Source organism: Vigna umbellata, chromosome 8 (genome assembly GCF_029865625.1).
Source record: "Vigna umbellata cultivar VRB3 chromosome 8, Vumbellata_1.0, whole genome shotgun sequence".
NCBI classification, from domain to species: domain Eukaryota; kingdom Viridiplantae; phylum Streptophyta; class Magnoliopsida; order Fabales; family Fabaceae; genus Vigna; species Vigna umbellata.
The window spans coordinates 16082078-16092364 of record NC_142172.1 but is presented as its reverse complement, the minus strand read 5'-3'; positions in this window follow the sequence as shown (position 1 = coordinate 16092364).

Here is a 10287-nt window from a genome sequence, read left to right as displayed (position 1 = left end):
TTTTCTCTCCTCCCCTCATAATTGCACTCCTAATCATGTAAGAAGTGGGTGTCCCCACCACTAAGAAAATGAGGTCCTTACAGATACCATGTTAGAAAGTGGGTTTTTAAGCCTAACTCAACCCCACAAAACTGGCTTGTAGGGTGAGGTTTGCACCTCACTTATATATTATAATTTGGTCTTATCTCTAGTCGATGTGGAACTTCCAACAAGGTATGTATACCATAAAGTGATTCATTGTCTTCTTCGTCAATGTCTTCTTCATTTAAACTCACTTCAACTATTACATTCCTTTCTACAATGTTCTCAACACCACTAACAACATTCACATGCACATCTACAAGTCCTACATCTATTATACCTACATCGTCTATTTCGTCATCATCCTCACTTGCACAACCAGAATCAATCTTAATTTCATGATCACCCTCACTATCCATTTCATCATCACCATCACGCTCCACTTCATCATCACCCTTAACCTCCACTTCATGATCCTCACCTCCCACCTAATGTTCATTATCAGTCGCAATCTATATCTCAAACTCACCATTGTGATGACCATCTCTATTGCCTTCTTTGTGAACTTTTGGAAAGTCGTCAACATGACTATTATCTTCACTTTTTTAAAGGTCCATGACAATGGTCAACAACTTCATTTAATTTATTCTTTATTACCTCTGGTTCATCCATACCATGGACCATAAATAAGTGAACTTAGCCATAATACTTGGGCATATTGACCATATTAATTGCACATTTGTCATCATAAAACTGGTGAAGCATATTTTCAATAGCATAAAACAACTCCTTAACTACAATATACCCTAATTCCTTAAGTGAACCTATGACTTCAAAACAACTCCATTTATCAAGATCACATGACCAATAACTCATTTCTCCACCAATATATTTAAATGATCCATTATTTTTCAAGGTCCTGCCATGGTGGACCACAACTTCAAATCTCTCATGCGACATCCCAAAACATTAGTGTATGCAAGCCTATAAAATTTAAATATACTTTAACATCATGGGGGACCACTTACTTATTCAAAAAGATAAAAAGGTATGGTGGCCCAATCCAAAAACCGACCACCGACAAATAAACAATTTAAAAAATTGGGGAACCAAAGTATAATCCACTCACATAGACCACAACAATTTACTTAATTCCAATCATGCCAAAAACAACATTAACACACCCAAATGGACCACAAAAAAGAAGACAATGCAATGAAAACCCTAAACCCCACAACAAAATACCAACAATAATATGTATCAAAAAACACAAATTAAGAAGTGAAACTCACATGGCCGGTGATCAATCACTTCAAATTTCAATAAAAGATGCTCAATCTATCAGACCATGTTCATCGAAAGGTAATGTTGTCAAAATTTGAAAACCCTATTCACATGGATAATTTTGTTAAATTTCAAACCTTAAAAATGATTGCCACCCACTTTCAATTAAGCCTTCAATTAAAAAAAATACAACTCACACATGACATAACGAGTAACCTAAGCAAAAATAGTACATGTCATGCAAATAGTGCCACATTGTACACTGTTTCATTAACAATTTCAATGTAATCATGAAAAAATGACTAAATTGAACAAAATTGACAAAAACAGAGACCTAATTGAATGCAACAAAAAAATGAGGACCACAATGGACAAACTGGACGAAAATAGGGACCACAATAGTATTTAAGCCTTATAATTAAAGAAAAAGAATGTTTGTTACTTCCTAGCTTCTAGAACTTTGAAATAACTTATCAATGGGGAATAGAAACTCGGCAACTTCAAAGGCACATAGTGGCCAGAAAGCAAAGCTTTCTTCTATAGAACCACAACCTCACAACGTTGTTTCATGGCAAAGGAAGCTCTCAACAAAGTCAGAGGTGGTGAATGTTAGAGCGTACCCAACAGAAAAACAAGGTGAGAAACCACTATGTGATGATCACACTTTCTCCAATTACATCAAATGCACTAAGTATAAAATCAGGAGCAACTCAAACACTGGTTGCCGTGAGGATCAGAGAGACCCTGCAGGTGCAGATCATCTGACTAATGGTACCAACAATAACGATGAAAATGAACGAGACCCTTTTTCAGATTATATTCAGAATGCTAGGAAGAATTTGAGAATGAGAACTTTATCTAGAAATACTAGCTGAAAGAGGGTAGGACCATGAGCATTCAATTTGAACTAAAGCTATGTGGATTATAGCGATGTAACGTTGGTTACCTTTTTTTATCTCATGTATTTTGTGCCTTCAGTCTTTGCTGAGTGGAGTGAGTTAGAATAAAGAAAACATTCTCTTGTTCTGAATTTATTACTAAAACTGTACAATGGTGTGAGTTATTTAGCAATGAAAGTTTACTTATATTTTAAATAATATATTCTCCGTCAACATGACATAATGCAATGAAATATCAAATAAATCTTTTTGGTTTTTGCACCAAAGTAGGCAAATATGTCCTCTTTATTACCAAAATAGGCAAAATTTGACCCAAAGTGAAGTCGTGGGGGGCCAAAACGACTTCAAAGGAAGAAGTCGTGCCCCCCCTGCACGACTTCACACTGTTCATAGCTACAGTGTTGAAGTCGTGCACCCCAAAAACGACTTCTGGGTCCTGTAATCGATTACATTGATTTGGTAATCGATTACAGAGTGTTGAAATCGTGACCCCTACAGGACTGGAAATGTGTAGGCAGAAAACATACTGGTAATCGATTACGACATTTCGGTAATCGATTACCAGGTTGGTTGTGTAGCAAGAAGCACTCTGGTAATCGATTACAGGGTTTGTGTAATCGATTACCAGTGTGTTTTTGATTGGTTTATGAAAATGATTTTGGATTTTACATATGTTATGTATTGGTTGTGTTATAGGAAAAGAGAAAATAAATATTAATAAGAAATATTAATAGTAATATATCAGTCATCGATTTGATTACAATTGGGTAAGATTAAGAAATAACTAATGACGAAAAGGACAATTTCCCCTATGATGACCTTCGTGTGCGCAGTAAGAGCATTTTTTTGGCTTATCTGGATTGGATTGATCCATTTCATTATGAAGCCTATTTGTAGATGGTCTTCCAGATGCCTTGCGTCGCATTTTAGGATCTGATATGAAGTTTGAACCTGTATACACAGACCAATAATCTTGATTTTAGATTGGGTGAAATTGTACTTCGTATGCCTTGAAAATGTTGTTAAGACTGTACACTGGATCGATTACTTGGGTTAGTGGGATATGCGAAAATGCACAAACAGCAATGACATGATGACATGGGAGACGAGTAGCTTGGAAATGTCCACAATCACACTACCATTCATTTAGGCTGACCTTGTAGGAAAGTGGAATAGGGCGGTAGTGGTGAGGTGTTGAAATTTCCTGAACATCAAATTCAGAATTTTCACGGTTGTAGCGATGAACATGACAAAATGCGGATTGTTGTTGATTTTTCCTAATGATGTCGGCGATTTGTTCAGGATATTGGTGTCCTGCTTGTAGCATACAGTTCGCCTTTAATCCGCGTTCAACAAACCATGATTGTGTCCTCTCAAATGTTGTTCTGATGAGAGCACATATTGGTAATGAACGTGCTCCCTTTAAAATGGAGTTGGTGCACTCAGCAAGATTAGTCGTCATATGTCCATATCTTCTCCCTCCATCAAAAGCCTGAGACCATTTTTGTAATGAGATTTTATCTATTCATTCAACTTGTTGTGGGTATTGGTTTCTCAATGCAGCAAGTTTTGGTAATCGATTACCAGAAACTTACTGTAAGGGTTGTACAGGAGTTGTTGTAATACATAACCAAATAGGCTGGTAATCGATTACAGGGTTTCTGTAATCGATTATAGAAAACCCGTAATCGATTACCAGCCCAACCCTAGTCTATAAATTCAACTTTCTCTCTCTCCTCACAAACCCACACCACTCCCACTCCAGCAACAGCGGCTCCCAGCGTCTTCTATCCTCTCCAAGGTCCAAAATCATCTTCTCTTCCACCATTTTCACTTCAAAACACCATATTTTCACTCCCCTTTCAATTTTGTTCAATTTGCACCGATTGGATTTTGAAATGGCGGAATCTTCAAAAAGGCAAAGAGTAAGGGGGTCATCTTCTACAGGTGGGGACGTCGCCGCCGTCAACCTTCACCGGTAGAAAACTCATCGTTACCCTCACCACCACCGTCACCCACTACTGAACACCAAAATCTTCAATTTTCAACTCCTGCACTAGCCCAAAGGTATTTCTTCCTATATAAAGACCGTCAAATCATTGAGCCAAAATATCTAGATGACGATTATTTTGACAGCCATAGTTTTGAATTTTTTGGCATGCTCAAAAATTTGGGATTGGATGAATTTTGCTGCGATTTTGCTCCATATTATCCTGATTTGGTACGTGTGTTTTATAGTAACCTCAAATTTTCTAAAAATGGAACAATGAAAACTAAGGTGAACAATGTCCAAATTATTATCAAACCCAGCATTTTTGCTTCTATAGTCGATCTTCCCTCTGTTGGGTTGCCCTTTGAGGGGAAATTATTTGAGGATTGGGCCAATGAATACAATATAGACGTAGCCAGACAATTAATTTGTTTGCCACACAATCCCCTACCAGTAGAATTCTAGCAGGGAATATGACAGCTGAGGCTAGAGTATTACATTATACTATATGTCGTGTTTTGTTTCCACGTGTTTCTAACTTTGCACAGGCAACCGAGGAAGATCTTCTGATAATGTGGATTATAATGACGGCAAAGCAGATAAACTGGACCCATCTCATCCGACATAGGATGAAGAAGGCTTTGAGGCCAGGTGCTCCTTTACCATATCCAACTTTGGTCACCCGCATCTTGAAACATTTTGAAGTTCCACTAGAGGATGAAATATTTGTCCCACCAACTAGGCATTGGACAATATCAGGAGGAGTCATACAATCATTTGGACTGACCCAAAATGCTGACAACAGATGGGTGCATAGAAATTCTCTTCCTCCACCTCAACCTCAAAATCAACCACCTCCTGAACTACAACTACCACCAGTTCGTCAACAACAAACTAGTAGATTTGATGATGTCATGAGGGGAATAAACGATCTCCGAACATTTGTTGGGGACAGCTTCAATACACTTAATGAAAGCATGAATGCAAGATTTGAACAATTGGAGCTGAACATGGGTGACCGCTTCGATACTATTGATGCTTGAGTTGAGAATGTGGAGCACGACATTCAGTATCTGCGTCGTCATTTTGGTCAACATGGTGGATCATCTTCCTAGATGCCTTTCAATTTGTACTGTCCTTTTCTTTAATTTTAGCTTGTTCCTTATGTAATGCACTTTTAATTCAATAAAATACTACAAATTTCATTTCTCATTTCATCTTATGATTTTCTCTTATTTCTATTACATAAAATCATATACACTTCCTATACAAAACAATACATCACAATGTAATCAATAACAATGCGTGCTTACACAAATTCATATCAATACACTTAATAAACTTCAAAATATGCACTACAATTACAATACAAAGTTTCAAAAACCAACCAAAAAACACACTGATAATCGATTACAACAACCTTGTAATCGCTTACCAGAATGAATCTTGCACCAAATACAACCTGGTAATCGATTACAGAAGTGTTGTAATCGATTACCAGTACGTTTTTGGCATACTTATTTGAAGTCGTGCAGGGTGGTCACGATTTCAACACTCTGTAATCGATTACTATTACATTGTAATCGATTACGGTCATCAGAAGTCGTTTTTGGGGTGCACGACTTCTTCAATTGAAGTCGTTTGGACCCCCCACGACTTCCCCATTTTCGTAATTTTGGTTGAATTTGCCCATTTTGATAATATTATAGGCAAATATGCCTAGTTTGATGCAAAAACCAAATCTTTTTATTTGCATAAAATTTATTAACTTAACCTACTTTATGAAGCATACCCATCCAAGCATAAATGTGAGAACTACTAATGAGAAAATGAGTAAGAGAATGTACATCATGCAAATTGGATAAGACACTCCTCTTACGTAGACAAATTATTAGGAAAAACTCTCAAGAAATATCCACAAGTAAACTAACACCTTCACGGGAACATGGCACTTCCAAAACTTATTGACGCTCACATCACAGGCATTCTTCAAGGGAACATTTCTCTTCCTATGTCATCTCCATATCCAGCAACATTCCTTGTCACTCCATTCTCACATACCTGTTCAAGATGCATGTTTATCCTTTGCAATTTAATATAATCTGCAGAAAGTGTATATTAGAGTAGAAACACCAATAAATAATCATTCCAGAACTTAGTTTGCCCCTCCCCAGACTACTCCCATAGAGAACACAAAGGAGCAACACAACTTACAGATTTCATATTACAGAAATCTCTCCTGCACACAAACTCAGATTCATCTATCATTTGGAATCACTCTATCCAACAAACCAAATCTATATACCACGAGATTATACCATGCACTGTTTTTCATAGTTAAACATTGTCATATCCATCTGTTCAAAAGGTTTAGATTAAAGATGTCAAAACTTTCAATACTCAGCCGCTAAGGCTTGCTCACACACCTGATACCAACAAACAGAGATACGCAACATAGTGGCCTAGAGAAATACTTAATTCAGCATATAAAACCTCCAAATACTTACCCTTCAAAGGGGCAAGTCTACTCTTAAATGTAGATTTGCTTCCATGTAGCCACTTCTCTTCGATTTATATCAGGCTAAACCAAGAGTTTAGAAGGAATCCCGATAATATTTCAATGAAGAAAAGAAGCTGCCAGCAAAAACTGATCATCCACATAAATACCCATCACATAACGAATGAAATTTTACCTTCAAATTTAAACAAGCTCAAAAATTGAGAACAGCGTTTAACAATCACGAATAATTTATAAAACATTTCCAATAAGTAAAAAATCACTGGCATAATGTGAGAGATATCTCACCCATTCCTCCAACCTTAAACCAAAAATTTCCATCCCAGATCGTGGCTCATACATTTCTCTGAATTTAAATTTTCTAGCTTTATTTTGTAAGTAATACTAGGTAACCAAAATTAAAAAAAAAAAGTTCACTATAACAAGAGATGGCTAATTTCTACAGTTAATAACAACCATACATCTGGTTGATACTATGTAACATCCATGTCATGTTCAAGTCAGGTCACAATCTTTATATATGGATTCTAAAATTTAAACTTTTCTGCTTAAACAATTGAAATTTGTTTACATGAACTGAAAAGTTTCACAAATTGTATATCAACCAATCCATTTTCCTGAAATATGGCAGGCACTATGTCCTTTGGTGTAGATGAANTGTGAAGTGTGGAGAATGGAAAAACCTAACGCAGAGGAGAGAAGAAGGAAGAGGAAGAAGAAGGTGAAGACGAGAGGAGAAATTAGAAGAAGCCACGCACGCGAGGCGAGGTAGACAGCGTAGCTTCTTCACCTGACTTGGCCAAAACGCAGCGTTTTCCTATGCTTTCTCGGCCCGGAAACCCAAGGGCACTCCCTCTTACATTTTCCTTTTCTTTCTTTTCTATTATTTTACTTTTCTTTTCCACTCTATTTTAAATTTGCTAATCTTATCAACAGTGAAATTAAAGTAACCAGGAATCCAGATCATTTACATAACAACTAAAATATTTTTTCTGTATATAAATTAAATAATGTTTTAATATTATATTTAATATTATATTAACTCACCTGTCATGTCTATTTGCATTTCAATCATAAATCATAATATATTTAAATAAGTTATAATTTAATATTTAATACTAATGTTTGTTTTGATGATTAATTGCTTTGAAAACATTTTTTAACCATAGAGTACTGTTGCAATGATATTATTATTTTTATTTATTTTTAAAATTAAAACAAATAATTATTTATTATAATTTTAGAAAAAAAATTAATATATCGGTTACATGTGTATTTTTTCAATAAGTGACAACATCAGCCTAATTGACTTGACAATGTTAGAAGTTAAAATTAAGTTTATACTTATCAGGATGAAGGATAAGGTTGTCTCGACATGTAGAAGACGAATATGGTGGAGTGATGGTGCGATTTGGGTTTTTGCATATTAGGGGTCTTTTGATTTGGGATTTTAGGGTTTTCTATTCAGGTTGCATGTTGAATCATGGTCACAGAGGTTTGAATGAAAATTTCTCCCGTTCTTGAATATCGTAAAGGGAAGGTAATTCGCGATTCTGATTCTGGAACGAGGATACCGGTGTTTGTTGTTCAGATTCAAGAGAGAGAAACAAGGAAGCTTTTGCGGTGACTTGCATGGTGGTGGCCTAAGGGAGATGGTGGTTGCCCAAACAAAGAACAATATAAGAATCTATAATAAAAAATAAAAGTGAAATAAAAACTTTTAATATTGTTCATGTGTATTTTAAAACTAGACAATTAAGTCATTAGTGTTTTAAGAGCAAAAAGATCTAAATTAAATCAGTTTTAAAAGGTAGAATCACTTTAAAAAACTAAAAAAATGTGAAAATCATTTTAAAAAAAACTAAGAATGCAAAATAGGTATTAAACCTTGTTATTATCATGGATTATAACAAAATTATTAAGTAGGAGTAAATTGCTTTAATTTTGAACAACTTTTAGACTTTGTTCACTTGAATGGATTTATGAGAGATTTAGGGGATTTGAGTGGATTTGAAGATAAAATTTTGTTGTTGTTTATTTGAGTGGATTTGGAGGTAAGTGAGAATTAATTTGGAAGTAAATTTTTTAATCTGGAATCAAATGCTACACTAATTCTCACAAATTTTACTTCCTTTTCACTTACTTCCAAATTCACTCAAATAAACAACTACCTTTAAATTCTCGTAAATTCTCTCCATCACTCTCCCCAATCCATTCAAATAAACGACTTAAATGACAATTTATATATACCAGTGATAAGATAATGACCTTATGTCTTATTAATATTAATATAATAATATATAAATAATATATAAATATATATATATATATATATATATATATATATATTAATAAAGGGAATTTATTTATATAACTATTTCTTTACTGTTTTAGTATATTTTTTATCAATTTTACCATATTTTGTTTTCATTTATTAAATTCGGTTAATATTTTTATAATGGGTTAAATATGTTTTTAGTCCCTAAACTATTGGTCGTTTCTGGTTTTCGTCCCTCTTTCAAAGTAAGGTACAATTTGGTCCTCATTCTATTCGAAACGTTCGTTTTAGTCCTCGGAATTTTGGTTTTAGTCCTCATTTGTTGTTAAATGAGGACCAAATTTTTAAACTGTGTTTAGTTTTCGAGGACTAAAACCAAAATTCCGAGGACTAAAACGAACGTTTCGAAAAGAATGAGGACCAAATTGTACCTTACTTTGAAAGAGGGACAAAAACCAGAAACGGCCAATAGTTTAGGGACTAAAAACATATTTAACCCTTTTATAAACTTAATTAGTTATTCCTCATAAAAATTACATGTGATAAAATTACAAAATTTTTTATTTTATAAATACATTTTTTATTTAATAATATTTTACTTTAATAATTGTAATTAAAATTAATATTTAAATTTTTATCATGAGTAGAGAAATAAATATACGTGTGTATATATATATATATATATATATATATATATATATATATATATATATATATATATATATATGTGTGTGTGTATTAATATGTAACGTTGTATCTATTCAATATTATTATTTTAATTATTTTTTATAAAAGTATTTTTGTTTATACGTTATTATAATCCTTTATTTATTTATAGTAGCTGAAAAATTCAAATACAAAAATATGAATTTAATTTTGTACAATAAAAAAGTTGAAATTAAAGTAATTTCAGTATAATGATCTTGATAAATTTATCATTGTTTGTAAAAATAATAAAAAAAGCTTTCACTTATTATGGTTCAGAATAATTGAAAATTAGATATTTAATAAAATAAAATTGTCTAATAAGAGAAGACAATAATAATATTTAAAATTAAAAATTGTATGATAATAAAAAAAATTATAATACTTTCTTTTAAATGTTCTAAAACTCTAAATTTAAAAAAAAATCATTTTACTCAACATAGTAATTGAATTTAATAAATATCAAATTAAATAAATATCACGTAAATGATATTTTTGAAAATATTTATAATTTTAAGTTTCGATTAATCAAAGACTATATTAAGTTATTTTAAAATTCAAGTGTGTGAATAATTTTAAAATTGATATAGCA